The following is a 25,971-nucleotide window of genomic DNA, read 5'->3' as shown; positions in this document are numbered from 1 at the left end:
TTGGGGACCTCCACCATGTGATCTGTATGAATGTGACCAGACTGACAGCTTCTCTGAGCCAGGCAAATTCATTTATCAGGGTCATTGTAATGGATATATCCAAAGAAATGGCAATATAATCCAAGGTAAAACAAACAAAAATGTAGATCGTTTTCTGTCATTTCAGCTGCTTGATGTGATTGTGTGATAGATTTAGTTGGCTGGCTAGCAAAGGAAAAGAAGCTAGCCTGCATAGGTACAGTGCATTCAGAAAGTTTTCAGACCCCTTACTTTTTTCCACATTTTGTTACGTTACAGCCTTATACTAAAATGGATGAAATAAAATAAAATCTATCCACACACAATACCACATAATGACAAAGCGATAGCATATAGTTTTTATTAATGAAAAAAATATTTTAAAAATACCTTATTTACATACATTTTCAGACCCTTTGCTATGAGGCTGGAAATTGAGCTCAGGTCCATCCTGTTTCCATTGATCATCCTTGAGATGTTTCTTCAACTTGATTGGAGTCCACCTGTGGTAAATTCAAATGATTGGTCATTTCTGCAGCATTGAAGGTACCCAAGAACACAGTGGCTTCCATCACTCTTAAATAGAAGAAGTTTGGAACCACCAAGCCTCTTCCAAGTTCCGGCTGCACACGATAATTCCCGGCTTCTCATGTCTACCTCACATAATATCCCAAATTGAGTTCCACAGAAAGAGCCATAATACCCATTAAATATTTTAAAAATACCTTATTTACGTACGTTTTCAGACCCTTTGCTATGAGGCTGGAAATTGAGCTCAGGTCCATCCTGTTTCCATTGATCATCCTTGAGATGTTTCTTCAACTTGATTGGAGTCCACCTGTGGTAAATTCAAATGATTGGTCATTTCTGCAGCATTGAAGGTACCCAAGAACACAGTGGCTTCCATCACTCTTAAATGGAATAAGTTTTGAACCACCAAGCCTCTTCCAAGAGCCGCTGCACACAATAATTCCCGGCTTCTCAAGCCTTATTGTTTAATTAATTGACTAAGTAATTTCTGATTTCATTAGGTTCTGAGAGCGATAAATGTCCCACCCAGCCAAAGTCAGCCACACCCTTAGTACTCCACTCAATGGGTTTCCGTAGTGTAGTGGTTATCACGTTCGCCTAACACGCGAAAGGTCCCCGGTTCGAGACCGGGCGGAAACACATTTTAACAAATTGGTCCTTCGCACTTCTCAGTATTTGCTATTCAGACTTTAGTTTCAGTAGTGTAGTGGTTATCACGTTTGCCTCACACGCGAAAGGTCCCCGGTTCGAAACCGGGCGGAAACATTTGGTAATATTCAGTATTTCCCAATGCCCAGAGGCTAGCATTTGGTTTGAAACAGTTGAGGTTTGTCTAAACCTTGCTGTCTACCTCTCCGACCTGTGGATCAATGTTGCCGTTTTTTGGGGGACCTCCACCATGCGATCTGTATGAATGTGACCAGACTGACAGCTTCTCTGAGCCAGGCAAATTCATTTATCAGGGTCATTGTAATGGATATATCCAAAGAAATGGCAATATAATCCAAGGTAAAACAAACAAAAATGTAGATTGTTTTCTGTCATTTCAGCTGCTTGATGTGATTGTGTGATAGATTTAGTTGGCTGGCTAGCAAAGGAAAAGAAGCTAGCCTGCATAGGTACAGTGCATTCGGAAAGTTTTCAGACCCCTTACTTTTTTCCACATTTTGTTACGTTACAGCCTTGTACTAAAATGGATAAAATAAAATAACATCTATCTACACACAATCCCACATAATGACAAAGCGATAACATATAGTTTTTATTAATGAAAAAATATTTTAAAAATACCTTATTTACATACATTTTCAGACCCTTTGCTATGAGGTTGGAAATTGAGCTCAGGTCCATCCTGTTTCCATTGATCATCCTTGAGATGTTTCTTCAACTTGATTGGAGTCCACCTGTGGTAAATTCAAATGATTGGTCATTTCTGCAGCATTGAAGGTACCCAAGAACAGAGTGGCTTCCATCACTCTTAAATAGAAGAAGTTTGGAACCACCAAGCCTCTTCCAAGTTCCGGCTGCACACGATAATTCCCGGCTTCTCATGTCTACCTCACATAATATCCCAAATTGAGTACCACAGAAAGAGCCATAATACCCATTAAATATTTTAAAAATACCTTATTTACGTACGTTTTCAGACCCTTTGCTATGAGGCTGGAAATTGAGCTCAGGTCCATCCTGTTTCCATTGATCATCCTTGAGATGTTTCTTCAACTTGATTGGAGTCCACCTGTGGTAAATTCAAATGATTGGTCATTTCTGCAGCAATGAAGGTACCCAAGAACACAGTGGCTTCCATCACTCTTAAATGGAAGAAGTTTTGAACCACCAAGCCTCTTCCAAGAGCCGCTGCACACAATAATTCCCGGCTTCTCAAGCCTTACTGTTTAATTAATTGACTAAGCAATTTCTGATTTCATTAGGTTCTGAGAGCGATAAATGTCCCACCCAGCCAAAGTCAGCCACACCCTTAGTACTCCACTCATTGGGTTTCCGTAGTGTAGTGGTTATCATGTTCGCCTAACACGCGAAAGGTCCCCGGTTCGAGACCGGGCGGAAAAACATTTGAACAAATTGGTCCTTCGCACTTCTCAGTATTTGCTATTCAGACTTTAGTTTCAGTAGTGTAGTGGTTGTCACGTTCGCTTCGCACGCGAAAGGTCCCCTGTTCGAAACCGGGCGGAAACATTTTGTAATATTCAATATTTCCCAATGCCCAGAGGCTAGCATTTGGTTTGAAACAGTTGAGGTTTGTCTAAACCTTGCTGTCTACCTCTCCGACCTGTGGATCAATGTTGCCGTTTTTTTGGGGGACCTCCACCATGCGATCTGTATGAATGTGACCAGACTGACAGCTTCTCTGAGCAAGGCAAATTCATTTATCAGGGTCATTGTAATGGATATATCCAAAGAAATGGCAATATAATCCAAGGTAAAACAAACAAAAATGTAGATTGTTTTCTGTCATTTCAGCTGCTTGATGTGATTGTGTGATAGATTTAGTTGGCTGGCTAGCAAAGGAAAATAAGCTAGCCTGCATAGGTACAGTGCATTCGGAAAGTTTTCAGACCCCTTACTTTTTTCCACATTTTGTTACGTTACAGCCTTATACTAAAATGGATGAAATAAAATAAAATCTATCTACACACAATACCACATAATGACAAAGCGATAACATATAGTTTTTATTAATGAAAAAAATATTTTAAAAATACCTTATTTACATACATTTTCAGACCCTTTGCTATGAGGCTGGAAATTGAGCTCAGGTCCATCCTGTTTCCATTGATCATCCTTGAGATGTTTCTTCAACTTGATTGGAGTCCACCTGTGGTAAATTCAAATGATTGGTCATTTCTGCAGCATTGAAGGTACCCAAGAACACAGTGGCTTCCATCACTCTTAAATAGAAGAAGTTTGGAACCACCAAGCCTCTTCCAAGTTCCGGCTGCACACGATAATTCCCGGCTTCTCATGTCTACCTCACATAATATCCCAAATTGAGTTCCACAGAAAGAGCCATAATACCCATTAAATATTTTAAAAATACCTTATTTACGTACGTTTTCAGACCCTTTGCTATGAGGCTGGAAATTGAGCTCAGGTCCATCCTGTTTCCATTGATCATCCTTGAGATGTTTCTTCAACTTGATTGGAGTCCACCTGTGGTAAATTCAAATGATTGGTCATTTCTGCAGCATTGAAGGTACCCAAGAACACAGTGGCTTCCATCACTCTTAAATGGAATAAGTTTTGAACCACCAAGCCTCTTCCAAGAGCCGCTGCACACAATAATTCCCGGCTTCTCAAGCCTTATTGTTTAATTAATTGACTAAGTAATTTCTGATTTCATTAGGTTCTGAGAGCGATAAATGTCCCACCCAGCCAAAGTCAGCCACACCCTTAGTACTCCACTCAATGGGTTTCCGTAGTGTAGTGGTTATCACGTTCGCCTAACACGCGAAAGGTCCCCGGTTCGAGACCGGGCGGAAACACATTTTAACAAATTGGTCCTTCGCACTTCTCAGTATTTGCTATTCAGACTTTAGTTTCAGTAGTGTAGTGGTTATCACGTTTGCCTCACACGCGAAAGGTCCCCGGTTCGAAACCGGGCGGAAACATTTGGTAATATTCAGTATTTCCCAATGCCCAGAGGCTAGCATTTGGTTTGAAACAGTTGAGGTTTGTCTAAACCTTGCTGTCTACCTCTCCGACCTGTGGATCAATGTTGCCGTTTTTTGGGGGACCTCCACCATGCGATCTGTATGAATGTGACCAGACTGACAGCTTCTCTGAGCCAGGCAAATTCATTTATCAGGGTCATTGTAATGGATATATCCAAAGAAATGGCAATATAATCCAAGGTAAAACAAACAAAAATGTAGATTGTTTTCTGTCATTTCAGCTGCTTGATGTGATTGTGTGATAGATTTAGTTGGCTGGCTAGCAAAGGAAAAGAAGCTAGCCTGCATAGGTACAGTGCATTCGGAAAGTTTTCAGACCCCTTACTTTTTTCCACATTTTGTTACGTTACAGCCTTATACTAAAATGGATAAAATAAAATAACATCTATCTACACACAATCCCACATAATGACAAAGCGATAACATATAGTTTTTATTAATGAAAAAATATTTTAAAAATACCTTATTTACATACATTTTCAGACCCTTTGCTATGAGGTTGGAAATTGAGCTCAGGTCCATCCTGTTTCCATTGATCATCCTTGAGATGTTTCTTCAACTTGATTGGAGTCCACCTGTGGTAAATTCAAATGATTGGTCATTTCTGCAGCATTGAAGGTACCCAAGAACAGAGTGGCTTCCATCACTCTTAAATAGAAGAAGTTTGGAACCACCAAGCCTCTTCCAAGTTCCGGCTGCACACGATAATTCCCGGCTTCTCATGTCTACCTCACATAATATCCCAAATTGAGTACCACAGAAAGAGCCATAATACCCATTAAATATTTTAAAAATACCTTATTTACGTACGTTTTCAGACCCTTTGCTATGAGGCTGGAAATTGAGCTCAGGTCCATCCTGTTTCCATTGATCATCCTTGAGATGTTTCTTCAACTTGATTGGAGTCCACCTGTGGTAAATTCAAATGATTGGTCATTTCTGCAGCAATGAAGGTACCCAAGAACACAGTGGCTTCCATCACTCTTAAATGGAAGAAGTTTTGAACCACCAAGCCTCTTCCAAGAGCCGCTGCACACAATAATTCCCGGCTTCTCAAGCCTTACTGTTTAATTAATTGACTAAGCAATTTCTGATTTCATTAGGTTCTGAGAGCGATAAATGTCCCACCCAGCCAAAGTCAGCCACACCCTTAGTACTCCACTCATTGGGTTTCCGTAGTGTAGTGGTTATCATGTTCGCCTAACACGCGAAAGGTCCCCGGTTCGAGACCGGGCGGAAAAACATTTGAACAAATTGGTCCTTCGCACTTCTCAGTATTTGCTATTCAGACTTTAGTTTCAGTAGTGTAGTGGTTGTCACGTTCGCTTCGCACGCGAAAGGTCCCCTGTTCGAAACCGGGCGGAAACATTTTGTAATATTCAATATTTCCCAATGCCCAGAGGCTAGCATTTGGTTTGAAACAGTTGAGGTTTGTCTAAACCTTGCTGTCTACCTCTCCGACCTGTGGATCAATGTTGCCGTTTTTTTTGGGGACCTCCACCATGCGATCTGTATGAATGTGACCAGACTGACAGCTTCTCTGAGCAAGGCAAATTCATTTATCAGGGTCATTGTAATGGATATATCCAAAGAAATGGCAATATAATCCAAGGTAAAACAAACAAAAATGTAGATTGTTTTCTGTCATTTCAGCTGCTTGATGTGATTGTGTGATAGATTTAGTTGGCTGGCTAGCAAAGGAAAATAAGCTAGCCTGCATAGGTACAGTGCATTCGGAAAGTTTTCAGACCCCTTACTTTTTTCCACATTTTGTTACGTTACAGCCTTATACTAAAATGGATGAAATAAAATAAAATCTATCTACACACAATACCACATAATGACAAAGCGATAACATATAGTTTTTATTAATGAAAAAAATATTTTAAAAATACCTTATTTACATACATTTTCAGACCCTTTGCTATGAGGCTGGAAATTGAGCTCAGGTCCATCCTGTTTCCATTGATCATCCTTGAGATGTTTCTTCAACTTGATTGGAGTCCACCTGTGGTAAATTCAAATGATTGGTCATTTCTGCAGCATTGAAGGTACCCAAGAACACAGTGGCTTCCATCACTCTTAAATGGAAGAAGTTTTGAACCACCAAGCCTCTTCCAAGAGCCGCTGCACACAATAATTCCCGGCTTCTCAAGCCTTATTGTTTAATTAATTGACTAAGTAATTTCTGATTTCATTAGGTTCTGAGAGCGATAAATGTCCCACCCAGCCAAAGTCAGCCACACCCTTAGTACTCCACTCAATGGGTTTCCGTAGTGTAGTGGTTATCACGTTCGCCTAACACGCGAAAGGTCCCCGGTTCGAGACCGGGCGGAAACACATTTTAACAAATTGGTCCTTCGCACTTCTCAGTATTTGCTATTCAGGCTTTAGTTTCAGTAGTGTATTGATTATCACGTTCGCCTCACACGCGAAAGTCAGTCACACCCTTAGTTTTCCAATCATTCGGTTTCCGTAGTGTAGTGGTTATCCCAGGTTCGAAACCGGGCGGAAACATTTTGTAATATTCAATATTTCCCAATGCCCAGAGGCTAGCATTTGGTTTGAAACAGTTGAGGTTTGTCTAAACCTTGCTGTCTACCTCTCCGACCTGTGGATCAATGTTGCCGTTTTTTTGGGGACCTCCACCATGCGATCTGTATGAATGTGACCAGACTGACAGCTTCTCTGAGCCAGGCAAATTCATTTATCAGGGTCATTGTAATGGATATATCCAAAGAAATGGCAATATAATCCAAGGTAAAACAAACAAAAATGTAGATTGTTTTCTGTCATTTCAGCTGCTTGATGTGATTGTGTGATAGATTTAGTTGGCTGGCTAGCAAAGGAAAAGAAGCTAGCCTGCAAAGGTACAGTGCATTCGGAAAGTTTTCAGACCCCTTACTTTTTTCCACATTTTGTTACGTTACAGCCTTATACTAAAATTGATTAAATAAAATAAAATCTATCTACACACAATCCCACATAATGACAAAGCGATAACATATAGTTTTTATTAATGAAAAAATATTTTAAAAATACCTTATTTACATACATTTTCAGACCCTTTGCTATGAGGTTGGAAATTGAGCTCAGGTCCATCCTGTTTCCATTGATCATCCTTGAGATGTTTCTTCAACTTGATTGGAGTCCACCTGTGGTAAATTCAAATGATTGGTCATTTCTGCAGCATTGAAGGTACCCAAGAACAGAGTGGCTTCCATCACTCTTAAATAGAAGAAGTTTGGAACCACCAAGCCTCTTCCAAGTTCCGGCGGCACACGATAATTCCAGGCTTCTCATGTCTACCACACATAATATTCCAAATTTAGTACCACAGAAAGAGCCATAATACCCATTAAATATTTTAAAAATACCTTATTTACGTACGTTTTCAGACCCTTTGCTATGAGGCTGGAAATTGAGCTCAGGTCCATCCTGTTTCCATTGATCATCCTTGAGATGTTTCTTCAACTTGATTGGAGTCCACCTGTGGTAAATTCAAATGATTGGTCATTTCTGCAGCATTGAAGGTACCCAAGAACACAGTGGCTTCCATCACTCTTAAATGGAAGAAGTTTTGAACCACCAAGCCTCTTCCAAGAGCCGCTGCACACAATAATTCCCGGCTTCTCAAGCCTTATTGTTTAATTAATTGACTAAGTAATTTCTGATTTCATTAGGTTCTGAGAGCGATAAATGTCCCACCCAGCCAAAGTCAGCCACACCCTTAGTACTCCACTCAATGGGTTTCCGTAGTGTAGTGGTTATCACGTTCGCCTAACACGCGAAAGGTCCCCGTTTCGAGACCGGGCGGAAACACATTTTAACAAATTGGTCCTTCTCACTTCTCAGTATTTGCTATTCAGGCTTTAGTTTCAGTAGTGTATTGATTATCACGTTCGCCTCACACGCGAAAGTCAGTCACACCCTTAGTTTTCCAATCATTCGGTTTCCGTAGTGTAGTGGTTATCCCAGGTTCGAAACCGGGCGGAAACATTTTGTAATATTCAATATTTCCCAATGCCCAGAGGCTAGCATTTGGTTTGAAACAGTTGAGGTTTGTCTAAACCTTGCTGTCTACCTCTCCGACCTGTGGATCAATGTTGCCGTTTTTTTGGGGACCTCCACCATGCGATCTGTATGAATGTGACCAGACTGACAGCTTCTCTGAGCCAGGCAAATTCATTTATCAGGGTCATTGTAATGGATATATCCAAAGAAATGGCAATATAATCCAAGGTAAAACAAACAAAAATGTAGATTGTTTTCTGTCATTTCAGCTGCTTGATGTGATTGTGTGATAGATTTAGTTGGCTGGCTAGCAAAGGAAAAGAAGCTAGCCTGCAAAGGTACAGTGCATTCGGAAAGTTTTCAGACCCCTTACTTTTTTCCACATTTTGTTACGTTACAGCCTTATACTAAAATTGATTAAATAAAATAAAATCTATCTACACACAATCCCACATAATGACAAAGCGATAACATATAGTTTTTATTAATGAAAAAACATTTTAAAAATACCTTATTTACATACATTTTCAGACCCTTTGCTATGAGGTTGGAAATTGAGCTCAGGTCCATCCTGTTTCCATTGATCATCCTTGAGATGTTTCTTCAACTTGATTGGAGTCCACCTGTGGTAAATTCAAATGATTGGTCATTTCTGCAGCATTGAAGGTACCCAAGAACACAGTGGCTTCCATCACTCTTAAATGGAAGAAGTTTTGAACCACCAAGCCTCTTCCAAGAGCCGCTGCACATAATAATTCCCGGCTTCTCAAGCCTTATTGTTTAATTAATTGACTAAGTAATTTCTGATATCATTAGGTTCTGAGAGCGATAAATGTCCCACCCAGCCAAAGTCAGCCACACCCTTAGTTTTCCACTCATTGGGTTTCCGTAGTGTAGAGGTTATCAAGTTCGCCTAACACGCGAAAGGTCACCGGTTCGAGACCGGGCGGAAACACATTTTAACAAATTGGTCCTTCTCACTTCTCAGTATTTGCTATTCAGACTTTAGTTTCAGTAGTGTATTGGTTATCACGTTCGCCACACACGCGAAAGTCAGTCACACCCTTAGTCTTCCAATCTTTCGGTTTCCGTAGTGTAGTGGTTATCACGTTCGCCTCACAAGCGAAAGGTCTCTGGTTCGAAACCGGGCGGAAACATTTTGTAATATTCAATATCTCCCAATGCCCAGAGGCTAGCATTGGGTTTGAAACAGTTGAGGTTTGTCTAAACCTTGCTGTCTACCTCTCCGACCTGTGGATCAATGTTGCCGTTTTTTGGGGGACCTCCACCATGCGATCTGTATGAATGTGACCAGACTGACAGCTTCTCTGAGCCAGGCAAATTCATTTATCAGGGTCATTGTAATGGATATATCCAAAGAAATGGCAATATAATCCAAGGTAAAACAAACAAAAATGTAGATCGTTTTCTGTCATTTCAGCTGCTTGATGTGATTGTGTGATAGATTTAGTTGGCTGGCTAGCAAAGGAAAAGAAGCTAGCCTGCATAGGTACAGTGCATTCAGAAAGTTTTCAGACCCCTTACTTTTTTCCACATTTTGTTACGTTACAGCCTTATACTAAAATGGATGAAATAAAATAAAATCTATCCACACACAATACCACATAATGACAAAGCGATAGCATATAGTTTTTATTAATGAAAAAAATATTTTAAAAATACCTTATTTACATACATTTTCAGACCCTTTGCTATGAGGCTGGAAATTGAGCTCAGGTCCATCCTGTTTCCATTGATCATCCTTGAGATGTTTCTTCAACTTGATTGGAGTCCACCTGTGGTAAATTCAAATGATTGGTCATTTCTGCAGCATTGAAGGTACCCAAGAACACAGTGGCTTCCATCACTCTTAAATAGAAGAAGTTTGGAACCACCAAGCCTCTTCCAAGTTCCGGCTGCACACGATAATTCCCGGCTTCTCATGTCTACCTCACATAATATCCCAAATTGAGTTCCACAGAAAGAGCCATAATACCCATTAAATATTTTAAAAATACCTTATTTACGTACGTTTTCAGACCCTTTGCTATGAGGCTGGAAATTGAGCTCAGGTCCATCCTGTTTCCATTGATCATCCTTGAGATGTTTCTTCAACTTGATTGGAGTCCACCTGTGGTAAATTCAAATGATTGGTCATTTCTGCAGCATTGAAGGTACCCAAGAACACAGTGGCTTCCATCACTCTTAAATGGAATAAGTTTTGAACCACCAAGCCTCTTCCAAGAGCCGCTGCACACAATAATTCCCGGCTTCTCAAGCCTTATTGTTTAATTAATTGACTAAGTAATTTCTGATTTCATTAGGTTCTGAGAGCGATAAATGTCCCACCCAGCCAAAGTCAGCCACACCCTTAGTACTCCACTCAATGGGTTTCCGTAGTGTAGTGGTTATCACGTTCGCCTAACACGCGAAAGGTCCCCGGTTCGAGACCGGGCGGAAACACATTTTAACAAATTGGTCCTTCGCACTTCTCAGTATTTGCTATTCAGACTTTAGTTTCAGTAGTGTATTGGTTATCACGTTCGCCTCACACGCGAAAGTCAGTGACACCCTTAGTTTTCCAATCATTCGGTTTCCGTAGTGTAGTGGTTATCACGTTCGCCTCACACGCGAAAGGTCCCCGGTTCGAAACCGGGCGGAAACATTTGGTAATATTCAATATTTCCCAATGCCCAGAGGCTAGCATTTGGTTTGAAACAGTTGAGGTTTGTCTAAACCTTGCTGTCTACCTCTCCGACCTGTGGATCAATGTTGCTGTTTTTTTGGGGACCTCCACCATGAGATCTGTATGAATGTGACCAGACTGACAGCTTCTCTGAGCCAGGCAAATTCATTTATCAGGGTCATTGTAATGGATATATCCAAAGAAATGGCAATATAATCCAAGGTAAAACAAACAAAAATGTAGATCGTTTTCTGTCATTTCAGCTGCTTGATGTGATTGTGTGATAGATTTAGTTGGCTGGCTAGCAAAGGAAAAGAAGCTAGCCAGCATAGGTACAGTGCATTCGGAAAGTTTTCAGACCCCTTACATTTTTCCACATTTTGTTACGTTACAGCCTTATACTAAAATGGATGAAATAAAATAAAATCTATCTACACACAATACCACATAATGACAAAGCGATAACATATCGTTTTTATTAATGAAAAAAATATTTTAAAAATACCTTATTTACATACATTTTCAGACCCTTTGCTATGAGGCTGGAAATTGAGCTCAGGTCCATCCTGTTTCCATTGATCATCCTTGAGATGTTTCTTCAACTTGATTGGAGTCCACCTGTGGTAAATTCAAATGATTGGTGATTTCTGCAGCATTGAAGGTACCCAAGAACACAGTGGCTTCCATCACTCTTAAATGGAAGAAGTTTTGAACCACCAAGCCTCTTCCAAGAGCCGCTGCACACAATAATTCCCGGCTTCTCAAGCCTTATTGTTTAATTAATTGACTAAGTAATTTCTGATTTCATTAGATTCTGAGAGCGATAAATGTCCCACCCAGCCAAAGTCACCCACACCCTTAGTACTCCACTCATTGGGTTTCCGTAGTGTAGTGGTTATCAAGTTCGCCTAACACGCGAAAGATCCCCGGTTCGAGACCGGGCGGAAACACATTTTAACAAATTGGTCCTTCGCACTTCTCAGTATTTGCTATTCAGACTTTAGTTTCAGTAGTGTATTGGTTATCACGTTCGCCTCACACGCGAAAGTCAGTCACACCCTTAGTTTTCCAAAAGTTTGGTTTCCGTAGTGTAGTGGTTATCACGTTTGCCTCACACGCGAAAGGTCCCTGGTTCGAATCCGGGCGGAAACATTTTGTAATATTCAATATTTCCCAATGCCAAAAGGCTAGCATTTGGTTTGAAACTGTTGAGGTTTGTCTAAACCTTGCTGTCTACCTCTCCGACCTGTGGATCAATGTTGCCGTTTTTTTGGGGACCTCCACCATGTGATCTGTATGAATGTGACCAGACTGACAGCTTCTCTGAGCCAGGCAAATTCATTTATCAGGGTCATTGTAATGGATATATCCAAAGAAATGGCAATATAATCCAAGGTAAAACAAACAAAAATGTAGATCGTTTTCTGTCATTTCAGCTGCTTGATGTGATTGTGTGATAGATTTAGTTGGCTGGCTAGCAAAGGAAAAGAAGCTAGCCTGCATAGGTACAGTGCATTCAGAAAGTTTTCAGACCCCTTACTTTTTTCCACATTTTGTTACGTTACAGCCTTATACTAAAATGGATGAAATAAAATAAAATCTATCCACACACAATACCACATAATGACAAAGCGATAGCATATAGTTTTTATTAATGAAAAAAATATTTTAAAAATACCTTATTTACATACATTTTCAGACCCTTTGCTATGAGGCTGGAAATTGAGCTCAGGTCCATCCTGTTTCCATTGATCATCCTTGAGATGTTTCTTCAACTTGATTGGAGTCCACCTGTGGTAAATTCAAATGATTGGTCATTTCTGCAGCATTGAAGGTACCCAAGAACACAGTGGCTTCCATCACTCTTAAATAGAAGAAGTTTGGAACCACCAAGCCTCTTCCAAGTTCCGGCTGCACACGATAATTCCCGGCTTCTCATGTCTACCTCACATAATATCCCAAATTGAGTTCCACAGAAAGAGCCATAATACCCATTAAATATTTTAAAAATACCTTATTTACGTACGTTTTCAGACCCTTTGCTATGAGGCTGGAAATTGAGCTCAGGTCCATCCTGTTTCCATTGATCATCCTTGAGATGTTTCTTCAACTTGATTGGAGTCCACCTGTGGTAAATTCAAATGATTGGTCATTTCTGCAGCATTGAAGGTACCCAAGAACACAGTGGCTTCCATCACTCTTAAATGGAATAAGTTTTCAACCACCAAGCCTCTTCCAAGAGCCGCTGCACACAATAATTCCCGGCTTCTCAAGCCTTATTGTTTAATTAATTGACTAAGTAATTTCTGATTTCATTAGGTTCTGAGAGCGATAAATGTCCCACCCAGCCAAAGTCAGCCACACCCTTAATACTCCACTCAATGGGTTTCCGTAGTGTAGTGGTTATCACGTTCGCCTAACACGCGAAAGGTCCCCGGTTCGAGACCGGGCGGAAACACATTTTAACAAATTGGTCCTTCGCACTTCTCAGTATTTGCTATTCAGACTTTAGTTTCAGTAGTGTATTGGTTATCACGTTCGCCTCACACGCGAAAGTCAGTGACACCCTTAGTTTTCCAATCATTCGGTTTCCGTAGTGTAGTGGTTATCACGTTCGCCTCACACGTGAAAGGTCCCCGGTTCGAAACCGGGCGGAAACATTTTGTAATATTCAATATTTCCCAATGCCCAGAGGCTAGCATTTGGTTTGAAACAGTTGAGGTTTGTCTAAACCTTGCTGTCTACCTCTCCGACCTGTGGATCAATGTTGCCGTTTTTTTGGGGACCTCCACCATGAGATCTGTATGAATGTGACCAGACTGACAGCTTCTCTGAGCCAGGCAAATTCATTTATCAGGGTCATTGTAATGGATATATCCAAAGAAATGGCAATATAATCCAAGGTAAAACAAACAAAAATGTAGATCGTTTTCTGTCATTTCAGCTGCTTGATGTGATTGTGTGATAGATTTAGTTGGCTGGCTAGCAAAGGAAAAGAAGCTAGCCAGCATAGGTACAGTGCATTCGGAAAGTTTTCAGACCCCTTACATTTTTCCACATTTTGTTACGTTACAGCCTTATACTAAAATGGATGAAATAAAATAAAATCTATCTACACACAATACCACATAATGACAAAGCGATAACATATCGTTTTTATTAATGAAAAAAATATTTTAAAAATACCTTATTTACATACATTTTCAGACCCTTTGCTATGAGGCTGGAAATTGAGCTCAGGTCCATCCTGTTTCCATTGATCATCCTTGAGATGTTTCTTCAACTTGATTGGAGTCCACCTGTGGTAAATTCAAATGATTGGTCATTTCTGCAGCATTGAAGGTACCCAAGAACACAGTGGCTTCCATCACTCTTAAATGGAAGAAGTTTTGAACCACCAAGCCTCTTCCAAGAGCCGCTGCACACAATAATTCCCGGCTTCTCAAGCCTTATTGTTTAATTAATTGACTAAGTAATTTCTGATATCATTAGGTTCTGAGAGCGATAAATGTCCCACCCAGCCAAAGTCAGCCACACCCTTAGTATTCAACTCATTGGGTTTCCGTAGTGTAGTGGTTATCACGTTTGCCTAACACGCGAAAGGTCCCCGGTTCGAGACTGGGCGGAAACACATTTTTACAAATTGGTCCTTCGCACTTCTCAGTATTTGCTATTCAGACTTTAGTTTCAGTAGTGTAGTGGTTATCACGTTTGCCTCACACGCGAAAGGTCCCCGGTTCGAAACCGGGCGGAAACATTTGGTAATATTCAGTATTTCCCAATGCCCAGAGGCTAGCATTTGGTTTGAAACAGTTGAGGTTTGTCTAAACCTTGCTGTCTACCTCTCTGACCTGTGGATCAATGTTGCCGTTTTTTGGGGGACCTCCACCATGCGATCTGTATGAATGTGACCAGACTGACAGCTTCTCTGAGCCAGGCAAATTCATTTATCAGGGTCATTGTAATGGATATATCCAAAGAAATGGCAATATAATCCAAGGTAAAACAAACAAAAATGTAGATTGTTTTCTGTCATTTCAGCTGCTTGATGTGATTGTGTGATAGATTTAGTTGGCTGGCTAGCAAAGGAAAAGAAGCTAGCCTGCATAGGTACAGTGCATTCGGAAAGTTTTCAGACCCCTTACTTTTTTCCACATTTTGTTACGTTACAGCCTTATACTAAAATGGATAAAATAAAATAACATCTATCTACACACAATCCCACATAATGACAAAGCGATAACATATAGTTTTTATTAATGAAAAAATATTTTAAAAATACCTTATTTACATACATTTTCAGACCCTTTGCTATGAGGTTGGAAATTGAGCTCAGGTCCATCCTGTTTCCATTGATCATCCTTGAGATGTTTCTTCAACTTGATTGGAGTCCACCTGTGGTAAATTCAAATGATTGGTCATTTCTGCAGCATTGAAGGTACCCAAGAACAGAGTGGCTTCCATCACTCTTAAATAGAAGAAGTTTGGAACCACCAAGCCTCTTCCAAGTTCCGGCTGCACACGATAATTCCCGGCTTCTCATGTCTACCTCACATAATATCCCAAATTGAGTACCACAGAAAGAGCCATAATACCCATTAAATATTTTTAAAATACCTTATTTACGTACGTTTTCAGACCCTTTGCTATGAGGCTGGAAATTGAGCTCAGGTCCATCCTGTTTCCATTGATCATCCTTGAGATGTTTCTTCAACTTGATTGGAGTCCACCTGTGGTAAATTCAAATGATTGGTCATTTCTGCAGCAATGAAGGTACCCAAGAACACAGTGGCTTCCATCACTCTTAAATGGAAGAAGTTTTGAACCACCAAGCCTCTTCCAAGAGCCGCTGCACACAATAATTCCCGGCTTCTCAAGCCTTACTGTTTAATTAATTGACTAAGCAATTTCTGATTTCATTAGGTTCTGAGAGCGATAAATGTCCCACCCAGCCAAAGTCAGCCACACCCTTAGTACTCCACTCATTGGGTTTCCGTAGTGTAGTGGTTATCATGTTCGCCTAACACGCGAAAGGTCCCCGGTTCGAGACCGGGCGGAAAAACATTTGAACAAATTGGTCCTTCGCACTTCTCAGTATTTGCTATTCAGACTTTAGTTTCAGTAGTGTAGTGGTTGTCACGTTCGCTTCGCACGCGAAAGGTCCCCTGTTCGAAACCGGGCGGAAACATTTTGTAATATTCAATATTTCCCAATGCCCAGAGGCTAGCATTTGGTTTGAAACAGTTGAGGTTTGTCTAAACCTTGCTGTCTACCTCTCCGACCTGTGGATCAATGTTGCCGTTTTTTTGGGGACCTCCACCATGAGATCTGTATGAATGTGACCAGACTGACAGCTTCTCTGAGCCAGGCAAATTCATTTATCAGGGTCATTGTAATGGATATATCCAAAGAAATGGCAATATAATCCAAGGTAAAACAAACAAAAATGTAGATCGTTTTCTGTCATTTCAGCTGCTTGATGTGATTGTGTGATAGATTTAGTTGGCTGGCTAGCAAAGGAAAAGAAGCTAGCCAGCATAGGTACAGTGCATTCGGAAAGTTTTCAGACCCCTTACATTTTTCCACATTTTGTTACGTTACAGCCTTATACTAAAATGGATGAAATAAAATAAAATCTATCTACACACAATACCACATAATGACAAAGCGATAACATATCGTTTTTATTAATGAAAAAAATATTTTAAAAATACCTTATTTACATACATTTTCAGACCCTTTGCTATGAGGCTGGAAATTGAGCTCAGGTCCATCCTGTTTCCATTGATCATCCTTGAGATGTTTCTTCAACTTGATTGGAGTCCACCTGTGGTAAATTCAAATGATTGGTCATTTCTGCAGCATTGAAGGTACCCAAGAACACAGTGGCTTCCATCACTCTTAAATGGAAGAAGTTTTGAACCACCAAGCCTCTTCCAAGAGCCGCTGCACACAATAATTCCCGGCTTCTCAAGCCTTATTGTTTAATTAATTGACTAAGTAATTTCTGATTTCATTAGATTCTGAGAGCGATAAATGTCCCACCCAGCCAAAGTCAGCCACACCCTTAGTACTCCACTCATTGGGTTTCCGTAGTGTAGTGGTTATCACGTTCGCCTAACACGCGAAAGATCCCCGGTTCGAGACCGGGCGGAAACACATTTTAACAAATTGGTCCTTCGCACTTCTCAGTATTTGCTATTCAGACTTTAGTTTCAGTAGTGTATTGGTTATCACGTTCGCCTCACACGCGAAAGTCAGTCGCGCCCTTAGTTTTCCAAAAGTTCGGTTTCCGTAGTGTAGTGGTTATCACGTTTGCCTCACATGCGAAAGGTCCCCGGTTCGAATCTGGGCGGAAACATTTTGTAATATTCAATATTTCCCAATGCCAAAAGGCTAGCATTTGGTTTGAAACTGTTGAGGTTTGTCTAAACCTTGCTGTCTACCTCTCCGACCTGTGGATCAATGTTGCCGTTTTTTTGGGGACCTCCACCATGTGATCTGTATGAATGTGACCAGACTGACAGCTTCTCTGAGCCAGGCAAATTCATTTATCAGGGTCATTGTAATGGATATATCCAAAGAAATGGCAATATAATCCAAGGTAAAACAAACAAAAATGTAGATCGTTTTCTGTCATTTCAGCTGCTTGATGTGATTGTGTGATAGATTTAGTTGGCTGGCTAGCAAAGGAAAAGAAGCTAGCCTGCATAGGTACAGTGCATTCAGAAAGTTTTCAGACCCCTTACTTTTTTCCACATTTTGTTACGTTACAGCCTTATACTAAAATGGATGAAATAAAATAAAATCTATCCACACACAATACCACATAATGACAAAGCGATAGCATATAGTTTTTATTAATGAAAAAAATATTTTAAAAATACCTTATTTACATACATTTTCAGACCCTTTGCTATGAGGCTGGAAATTGAGCTCAGGTCCATCCTGTTTCCATTGATCATCCTTGAGATGTTTCTTCAACTTGATTGGAGTCCACCTGTGGTAAATTCAAATGATTGGTCATTTCTGCAGCATTGAAGGTACCCAAGAACACAGTGGCTTCCATCACTCTTAAATAGAAGAAGTTTGGAACCACCAAGCCTCTTCCAAGTTCCGGCTGCACACGATAATTCCCGGCTTCTCATGTCTACCTCACATAATATCCCAAATTGAGTTCCACAGAAAGAGCCATAATACCCATTAAATATTTTAAAAATACCTTATTTACGTACGTTTTCAGACCCTTTGCTATGAGGCTGGAAATTGAGCTCAGGTCCATCCTGTTTCCATTGATCATCCTTGAGATGTTTCTTCAACTTGATTGGAGTCCACCTGTGGTAAATTCAAATGATTGGTCATTTCTGCAGCAATGAAGGTACCCAAGAACACAGTGGCTTCCATCACTCTTAAATGGAAGAAGTTTTGAACCACCAAGCCTCTTCCAAGAGCCGCTGCACACAATAATTCCCGGCTTCTCAAGCCTTACTGTTTAATTAATTGACTAAGCAATTTCTGATTTCATTAGGTTCTGAGAGCGATAAATGTCCCACCCAGCCAAAGTCAGCCACACCCTTAGTACTCCACTCATTGGGTTTCCGTAGTGTAGTGGTTATCATGTTCGCCTAACACGCGAAAGGTCCCCGGTTCGAGACCGGGCGGAAAAACATTTGAACAAATTGGTCCTTCGCACTTCTCAGTATTTGCTATTCAGACTTTAGTTTCAGTAGTGTAGTGGTTGTCACGTTCGCTTCGCACGCGAAAGGTCCCCTGTTCGAAACCGGGCGGAAACATTTTGTAATATTCAATATTTCCCAATGCCCAGAGGCTAGCATTTGGTTTGAAACAGTTGAGGTTTGTCTAAACCTTGCTGTCTACCTCTCCGACCTGTGGATCAATGTTGCCGTTTTTTTTGGGGACCTCCACCATGCGATCTGTATGAATGTGACCAGACTGACAGCTTCTCTGAGCAAGGCAAATTCATTTATCAGGGTCATTGTAATGGATATATCCAAAGAAATGGCAATATAATCCAAGGTAAAACAAACAAAAATGTAGATTGTTTTCTGTCATTTCAGCTGCTTGATGTGATTGTGTGATAGATTTAGTTGGCTGGCTAGCAAAGGAAAATAAGCTAGCCTGCATAGGTACAGTGCATTCGGAAAGTTTTCAGACCCCTTACTTTTTTCCACATTTTGTTACGTTACAGCCTTATACTAAAATGGATGAAATAAAATAAAATCTATCTACACACAATACCACATAATGACAAAGCGATAACATATAGTTTTTATTAATGAAAAAAATATTTTAAAAATACCTTATTTACATACATTTTCAGACCCTTTGCTATGAGGCTGGAAATTGAGCTCAGGTCCATCCTGTTTCCATTGATCATCCTTGAGATGTTTCTTCAACTTGATTGGAGTCCACCTGTGGTAAATTCAAATGATTGGTCATTTCTGCAGCATTGAAGGTACCCAAGAACACAGTGGCTTCCATCACTCTTAAATAGAAGAAGTTTGGAACCACCAAGCCTCTTCCAAGTTCCGGCTGCACACGATAATTCCCGGCTTCTCATGTCTACCTCACATAATATCCCAAATTGAGTTCCACAGAAAGAGCCATAATACCCATTAAATATTTTAAAAATACCTTATTTACGTACGTTTTCAGACCCTTTGCTATGAGGCTGGAAATTGAGCTCAGGTCCATCCTGTTTCCATTGATCATCCTTGAGATGTTTCTTCAACTTGATTGGAGTCCACCTGTGGTAAATTCAAATGATTGGTCATTTCTGCAGCATTGAAGGTACCCAAGAACACAGTGGCTTCCATCACTCTTAAATGGAATAAGTTTTGAACCACCAAGCCTCTTCCAAGAGCCGCTGCACACAATAATTCCCGGCTTCTCAAGCCTTATTGTTTAATTAATTGACTAAGTAATTTCTGATTTCATTAGGTTCTGAGAGCGATAAATGTCCCACCCAGCCAAAGTCAGCCACACCCTTAGTACTCCACTCAATGGGTTTCCGTAGTGTAGTGGTTATCACGTTTGCCTAACACGCGAAAGGTCCCCGGTTCGAGACCGGGCGGAAACACATTTTAACAAATTGGTACTTCGCACTTCTCAGTATTTGCTATTCAGACTTTAGTTTCAGTAGTGTAGTGGTTATCACGTTTGCCTCACACGCGAAAGGTCCCCGGTTCGAAACCGGGCGGAAACATTTGGTAATATTCAGTATTTCCCAATGCCCAGAGGCTAGCATTTGGTTTGAAACAGTTGAGGTTTGTCTAAACCTTGCTGTCTACCTCTCCGACCTGTGGATCAATGTTGCCGTTTTTTGGGGGACCTCCACCATGCGATCTGTATGAATGTGACCAGACTGACAGCTTCTCTGAGCCAGGCAAATTCATTTATCAGGGTCATTGTAATGGATATATCCAAAGAAATGGCAATATAATCCAAGGTAAAACAAACAAAAATGTAGATTGTTTTCTGTCATTTCAGCTGCTTGATGTGATTGTGTGATAGATTTAGTTGGCTGGCTAGCAAAGGAAAAGAAGCTAGCCTGCATAGGTACAGTGCATTCGGAAAGTTTTCAGACCCCTTACTTTTTTCCACATTTTGTTACGTTACAGCCTTATACTAAAATGGATAAAATAAAATAACATCTATCTACACACAATCCCACATAATGACAAAGCGATAACATATAGTTTTTATTAATGAAAAAATATTTTAAAAATACCTTATTTACATACATTTTCAGACCCTTTGCTATGAGGTTGGAAATTGAGCTCAGGTCCATCCTGTTTCCATTGATCATCCTTGAGATGTTTCTTCAACTTGATTGGAGTCCACCTGTGGTAAATTCAAATGATTGGTCATTTCTGCAGCATTGAAGGTACCCAAGAACAGAGTGGCTTCCATCACTCTTAAATAGAAGAAGTTTGGAACCACCAAGCCTCTTCCAAGTTCCGGCTGCACACGATAATTCCCGGCTTCTCATGTCTACCTCACATAATATCCCAAATTGAGTACCACAGAAAGAGCCATAATACCCATTAAATATTTTAAAAATACCTTATTTACGTACGTTTTCAGACCCTTTGCTATGAGGCTGGAAATTGAGCTCAGGTCCATCCTGTTTCCATTGATCATCCTTGAGATGTTTCTTCAACTTGATTGGAGTCCACCTGTGGTAAATTCAAATGATTGGTCATTTCTGCAGCAATGAAGGTACCCAAGAACACAGTGGCTTCCATCACTCTTAAATGGAAGAAGTTTTGAACCACCAAGCCTCTTCCAAGAGCCGCTGCACACAATAATTCCCGGCTTCTCAAGCCTTACTGTTTAATTAATTGACTAAGCAATTTCTGATTTCATTAGGTTCTGAGAGCGATAAATGTCCCACCCAGCCAAAGTCAGCCACACCCTTAGTACTCCACTCATTGGGTTTCCGTAGTGTAGTGGTTATCATGTTCGCCTAACACGCGAAAGGTCCCCGGTTTGAGACCGGGCGGAAAAACATTTGAACAAATTGGTCCTTCGCACTTCTCAGTATTTGCTATTCAGACTTTAGTTTCAGTAGTGTAGTGGTTGTCACGTTCGCTTCGCACGCGAAAGGTCCCCTGTTCGAAACCGGGCGGAAACATTTTGTAATATTCAATATTTCCCAATGCCCAGAGGCTAGCATTTGGTTTGAAACAGTTGAGGTTTGTCTAAACCTTGCTGTCTACCTCTCCGACCTGTGGATCAATGTTGCCGTTTTTTTTGGGGACCTCCACCATGCGATCTGTATGAATGTGACCAGACTGACAGCTTCTCTGAGCAAGGCAAATTCATTTATCAGGGTCATTGTAATGGATATATCCAAAGAAATGGCAATATAATCCAAGGTAAAACAAACAAAAATGTAGATTGTTTTCTGTCATTTCAGCTGCTTGATGTGATTGTGTGATAGATTTAGTTGGCTGGCTAGCAAAGGAAAATAAGCTAGCCTGCATAGGTACAGTGCATTCGGAAAGTTTTCAGACCCCTTACTTTTTTCCACATTTTGTTACGTTACAGCCTTATACTAAAATGGATGAAATAAAATAAAATCTATCTACACACAATACCACATAATGACAAAGCGATAACATATAGTTTTTATTAATGAAAAAAATATTTTAAAAATACCTTATTTACATACATTTTCAGACCCTTTGCTATGAGGCTGGAAATTGAGCTCAGGTCCATCCTGTTTCCATTGATCATCCTTGAGATGTTTCTTCAACTTGATTGGAGTCCACCTGTGGTAAATTCAAATGATTGGTCATTTCTGCAGCATTGAAGGTACCCAAGAACACAGTGGCTTCCATCACTCTTAAATAGAAGAAGTTTGGAACCACCAAGCCTCTTCCAAGTTCCGGCTGCACACGATAATTCCCGGCTTCTCATGTCTACCTCACATAATATCCCAAATTGAGTACCACAGAAAGAGCCATAATACCCATTAAATATTTTAAAAATACCTTATTTACGTACGTTTTCAGACCCTTTGCTATGAGGCTGGAAATTGAGCTCAGGTCCATCCTGTTTCCATTGATCATCCTTGAGATGTTTCTTCAACTTGATTGGAGTCCACCTGTGGTAAATTCAAATGATTGGTCATTTCTGCAGCATTGAAGGTACCCAAGAACACAGTGGCTTCCATCACTCTTAAATGGAAGAAGTTTTGAACCACCAAGCCTCTTCCAAGAGCCGCTGCACACAATAATTCCCGGCTTCTCAAGCCTTATTGTTTAATTAATTGACTAAGTAATTTCTGATTTCATTAGGTTCTGAGAGCGATAAATGTCCCACCCAGCCAAAGTCAGCCACACCCTTAGTACTCCACTCAATGGGTTTCCGTAGTGTAGTGGTTATCACGTTCGCCTAACACGCGAAAGGTCCCCGGTTCGAGACCGGGCGGAAACACATTTTAACAAATTGGTCCTTCGCACTTCTCAGTATTTGCTATTCAGGCTTTAGTTTCAGTAGTGTATTGATTATCACGTTCGCCTCACACGCGAAAGTCAGTCACACCCTTAGTTTTCCAATCATTCGGTTTCCGTAGTGTAGTGGTTATCCCAGGTTCGAAACCGGGCGGAAACATTTTGTAATATTCAATATTTCCCAATGCCCAGAGGCTAGCATTTGGTTTGAAACAGTTGAGGTTTGTCTAAACCTTGCTGTCTACCTCTCCGACCTGTGGATCAATGTTGCCGTTTTTTTTGGGGACCTCCACCATGCGATCTGTATGAATGTGACCAGACTGACAGCTTCTCTGAGCCAGGCAAATTCATTTATCAGGGTCATTGTAATGGATATATCCAAAGAAATGGCAATATAATCCAAGGTAAAACAAACAAAAATGTAGATTGTTTTCTGTCATTTCAGCTGCTTGATGTGATTGTGTGATAGATTTAGTTGGCTGGCTAGCAAAGGAAAAGAAGCTAGCCTGCAAAGGTACAGTGCATTCGGAAAGTTTTCAGACCCCTTACTTTTTTCCACATTTTGTTACGTTACAGCCTTATACTAAAATTGATTAAATAAAATAAAATCTATCTACACACAATCCCACATAATGACAAAGCGATAACATATAGTTTTTATTAATGAAAAAATATTTTAAAAATACCTTATTTACATACATTTTCAGACCCTTTGCTATGAGGTTGGAAATTGAGCTCAGGTCCATCCTGTTTCCATTGATCATCCTTGAGATGTTTCTTCAACTTGATTGGAGTCCACCTGTGGTAAATTCAAATGGTCATTTCTGCAGCATTGAAGGTACCCAAGAACAGAGTGGCTTCCATCACTCTTAAATAGAAGAAGTTTGGAACCACCAAGCCTCTTCCAAGTTCCGGCGGCACACGATAATTCCAGGCTTCTCATGTCTACCACACATAATATTCCAAATTTAGTACCACAGAAAGAGCCATAATACCCATTAAATATTTTAAAAATACCTTATTTACGTACGTTTTCAGACCCTTTGCTATGAGGCTGGAAATTGAGCTCAGGTCCATCCTGTTTCCATTGATCATCCTTGAGATGTTTCTTCAACTTGATTGGAGTCCACCTGTGGTAAATTCAAATGATTGGTCATTTCTGCAGCATTGAAGGTACCCAAGAACACAGTGGCTTCCATCACTCTTAAATGGAAGAAGTTTTGAACCACCAAGCCTCTTCCAAGAGCCGCTGCACACAATAATTCCCGGCTTCTCAAGCCTTATTGTTTAATTAATTGACTAAGTAATTTCTGATTTCATTAGGTTCTGAGAGCGATAAATGTCCCACCCAGCCAAAGTCAGCCACACCCTTAGTACTCCACTCAATGGGTTTCCGTAGTGTAGTGGTTATCACGTTCGCCTAACACGCGAAAGGTCCCCGTTTCGAGACCGGGCGGAAACACATTTTAACAAATTGGTCCTTCTCACTTCTCAGTATTTGCTATTCAGGCTTTAGTTTCAGTAGTGTATTGATTATCACGTTCGCCTCACACGCGAAAGTCAGTCACACCCTTAGTTTTCCAATCATTCGGTTTCCGTAGTGTAGTGGTTATCCCAGGTTCGAAACCGGGCGGAAACATTTTGTAATATTCAATATTTCCCAATGCCCAGAGGCTAGCATTTGGTTTGAAACAGTTGAGGTTTGTCTAAACCTTGCTGTCTACCTCTCCGACCTGTGGATCAATGTTGCCGTTTTTTTGGGGACCTCCACCATGCGATCTGTATGAATGTGACCAGACTGACAGCTTCTCTGAGCCAGGCAAATTCATTTATCAGGGTCATTGTAATGGATATATCCAAAGAAATGGCAATATAATCCAAGGTAAAACAAACAAAAATGTAGATTGTTTTCTGTCATTTCAGCTGCTTGATGTGATTGTGTGATAGATTTAGTTGGCTGGCTAGCAAAGGAAAAGAAGCTAGCCTGCAAAGGTACAGTGCATTCGGAAAGTTTTCAGACCCCTTACTTTTTTCCACATTTTGTTACGTTACAGCCTTATACTAAAATTGATTAAATAAAATAAAATCTATCTACACACAATCCCACATAATGACAAAGCGATAACATATAGTTTTTATTAATGAAAAAACATTTTAAAAATACCTTATTTACATACATTTTCAGACCCTTTGCTATGAGGTTGGAAATTGAGCTCAGGTCCATCCTGTTTCCATTGATCATCCTTGAGATGTTTCTTCAACTTGATTGGAGTCCACCTGTGGTAAATTCAAATGATTGGTCATTTCTGCAGCATTGAAGGTACCCAAGAACAGAGTGGCTTCCATCACTCTTAAATAGAAGAAGTTTGGAACCACCAAGCCTCTTCCAAGTTCCGGCGGCACACGATAATTCCAGGCTTCTCATGTCTACCACACATAATATTCCAAATTTAGTACCACAGAAAGAGCCATAATACCCATTAAATATTTTAAAAATACCTTATTTACGTACGTTTTCAGACCCTTTGCTATGAGGCTGGAAATTGAGCTCAGGTCCATCCTGTTTCCATTGATCATCCTTGAGATGTTTCTTCAACTTGATTGGAGTCCACCTGTGGTAAATTCAAATGATTGGTCATTTCTGCAGCATTGAAGGTACCCAAGAACACAGTGGCTTCCATCACTCTTAAATGGAAGAAGTTTTGAACCACCAAGCCTCTTCCAAGAGCCGCTGCACACAATAATTCCCGGCTTCTCAAGCCTTATTGTTTAATTAATTGACTAAGTAATTTCTGATATCATTAGGTTCTGAGAGCGATAAATGTCCCACCCAGCCAAAGTCAGCCACACCCTTAGTATTCAACTCATTGGGTTTCCGTAGTGTAGTGGTTATCACGTTTGCCTAACACGTGAAAGGTCCCCGGTTCGAGACTGGGCGGAAACACATTTTTACAAATTGGTCCTTCGCACTTCTCAGTATTTGCTATTCAGACTTTAGTTTCAGTAGTGTAGTGGTTATCACGTTTGCCTCACACGCGAAAGGTCCCCG

At 40.4% G+C, this 25,971-nt stretch overlaps 23 non-coding genes across 23 annotated transcripts; all 23 read left to right on the top strand.

The window, feature by feature from the left end:
• Positions 1 to 1,115: 1,115 nt before the first annotated feature.
• Positions 1,116 to 1,188, top strand: trnav-aac. The gene has a single exon. It is a non-coding gene; the product is annotated as a tRNA-Val (tRNA).
• A 1,358-nt stretch (positions 1,189 to 2,546) lies between these two features.
• trnav-aac lies at positions 2,547 to 2,621 on the top strand. The gene has a single exon. It is a non-coding gene; the product is annotated as a tRNA-Val (tRNA).
• A 1,358-nt stretch (positions 2,622 to 3,979) lies between these two features.
• trnav-aac lies at positions 3,980 to 4,052 on the top strand. The gene has a single exon. It is a non-coding gene; the product is annotated as a tRNA-Val (tRNA).
• A 1,358-nt stretch (positions 4,053 to 5,410) lies between these two features.
• trnav-aac lies at positions 5,411 to 5,485 on the top strand. The gene has a single exon. It is a non-coding gene; the product is annotated as a tRNA-Val (tRNA).
• A 1,023-nt stretch (positions 5,486 to 6,508) lies between these two features.
• trnav-aac lies at positions 6,509 to 6,581 on the top strand. The gene has a single exon. It is a non-coding gene; the product is annotated as a tRNA-Val (tRNA).
• A 1,409-nt stretch (positions 6,582 to 7,990) lies between these two features.
• Positions 7,991 to 8,063, top strand: trnav-aac. The gene has a single exon. It is a non-coding gene; the product is annotated as a tRNA-Val (tRNA).
• A 1,276-nt stretch (positions 8,064 to 9,339) lies between these two features.
• trnav-cac lies at positions 9,340 to 9,412 on the top strand. Its single transcript has one exon. It is a non-coding gene; the product is annotated as a tRNA-Val (tRNA).
• Positions 9,413 to 10,645: 1,233 nt separating this feature from the next.
• trnav-aac lies at positions 10,646 to 10,718 on the top strand. Its single transcript has one exon. It is a non-coding gene; the product is annotated as a tRNA-Val (tRNA).
• Positions 10,719 to 10,847: 129 nt separating this feature from the next.
• On the top strand, positions 10,848 to 10,920 carry trnav-cac. Its single transcript has one exon. It is a non-coding gene; the product is annotated as a tRNA-Val (tRNA).
• An 898-nt stretch (positions 10,921 to 11,818) lies between these two features.
• On the top strand, positions 11,819 to 11,891 carry trnav-aac. Its single transcript has one exon. It is a non-coding gene; the product is annotated as a tRNA-Val (tRNA).
• A 129-nt stretch (positions 11,892 to 12,020) lies between these two features.
• On the top strand, positions 12,021 to 12,093 carry trnav-cac. Its single transcript has one exon. It is a non-coding gene; the product is annotated as a tRNA-Val (tRNA).
• A 1,233-nt stretch (positions 12,094 to 13,326) lies between these two features.
• Positions 13,327 to 13,399, top strand: trnav-aac. The gene has a single exon. It is a non-coding gene; the product is annotated as a tRNA-Val (tRNA).
• Positions 13,400 to 13,528: 129 nt separating this feature from the next.
• Positions 13,529 to 13,601, top strand: trnav-cac. Its single transcript has one exon. It is a non-coding gene; the product is annotated as a tRNA-Val (tRNA).
• An 898-nt stretch (positions 13,602 to 14,499) lies between these two features.
• trnav-aac lies at positions 14,500 to 14,572 on the top strand. Its single transcript has one exon. It is a non-coding gene; the product is annotated as a tRNA-Val (tRNA).
• Positions 14,573 to 15,930: 1,358 nt separating this feature from the next.
• On the top strand, positions 15,931 to 16,005 carry trnav-aac. Its single transcript has one exon. It is a non-coding gene; the product is annotated as a tRNA-Val (tRNA).
• Positions 16,006 to 17,027: 1,022 nt separating this feature from the next.
• trnav-aac lies at positions 17,028 to 17,100 on the top strand. Its single transcript has one exon. It is a non-coding gene; the product is annotated as a tRNA-Val (tRNA).
• A 129-nt stretch (positions 17,101 to 17,229) lies between these two features.
• Positions 17,230 to 17,302, top strand: trnav-cac. Its single transcript has one exon. It is a non-coding gene; the product is annotated as a tRNA-Val (tRNA).
• A 1,233-nt stretch (positions 17,303 to 18,535) lies between these two features.
• Positions 18,536 to 18,610, top strand: trnav-aac. Its single transcript has one exon. It is a non-coding gene; the product is annotated as a tRNA-Val (tRNA).
• Positions 18,611 to 19,968: 1,358 nt separating this feature from the next.
• Positions 19,969 to 20,041, top strand: trnav-aac. The gene has a single exon. It is a non-coding gene; the product is annotated as a tRNA-Val (tRNA).
• A 1,358-nt stretch (positions 20,042 to 21,399) lies between these two features.
• Positions 21,400 to 21,474, top strand: trnav-aac. Its single transcript has one exon. It is a non-coding gene; the product is annotated as a tRNA-Val (tRNA).
• A 1,358-nt stretch (positions 21,475 to 22,832) lies between these two features.
• On the top strand, positions 22,833 to 22,905 carry trnav-aac. The gene has a single exon. It is a non-coding gene; the product is annotated as a tRNA-Val (tRNA).
• A 1,406-nt stretch (positions 22,906 to 24,311) lies between these two features.
• trnav-aac lies at positions 24,312 to 24,384 on the top strand. The gene has a single exon. It is a non-coding gene; the product is annotated as a tRNA-Val (tRNA).
• A 1,409-nt stretch (positions 24,385 to 25,793) lies between these two features.
• On the top strand, positions 25,794 to 25,866 carry trnav-aac. The gene has a single exon. It is a non-coding gene; the product is annotated as a tRNA-Val (tRNA).
• Positions 25,867 to 25,971: the final 105 nt, after the last annotated feature.

The sequence above is a fragment of the Oncorhynchus mykiss genome, unplaced genomic scaffold, assembly GCF_013265735.2.
Source record: "Oncorhynchus mykiss isolate Arlee unplaced genomic scaffold, USDA_OmykA_1.1 un_scaffold_326, whole genome shotgun sequence".
Classification (NCBI taxonomy): Eukaryota; Metazoa; Chordata; class Actinopteri; order Salmoniformes; family Salmonidae; genus Oncorhynchus; species Oncorhynchus mykiss.
Note: the sequence above shows the minus strand (reverse complement) of the source record. Positions and strands in the feature narration are given on the sequence as shown.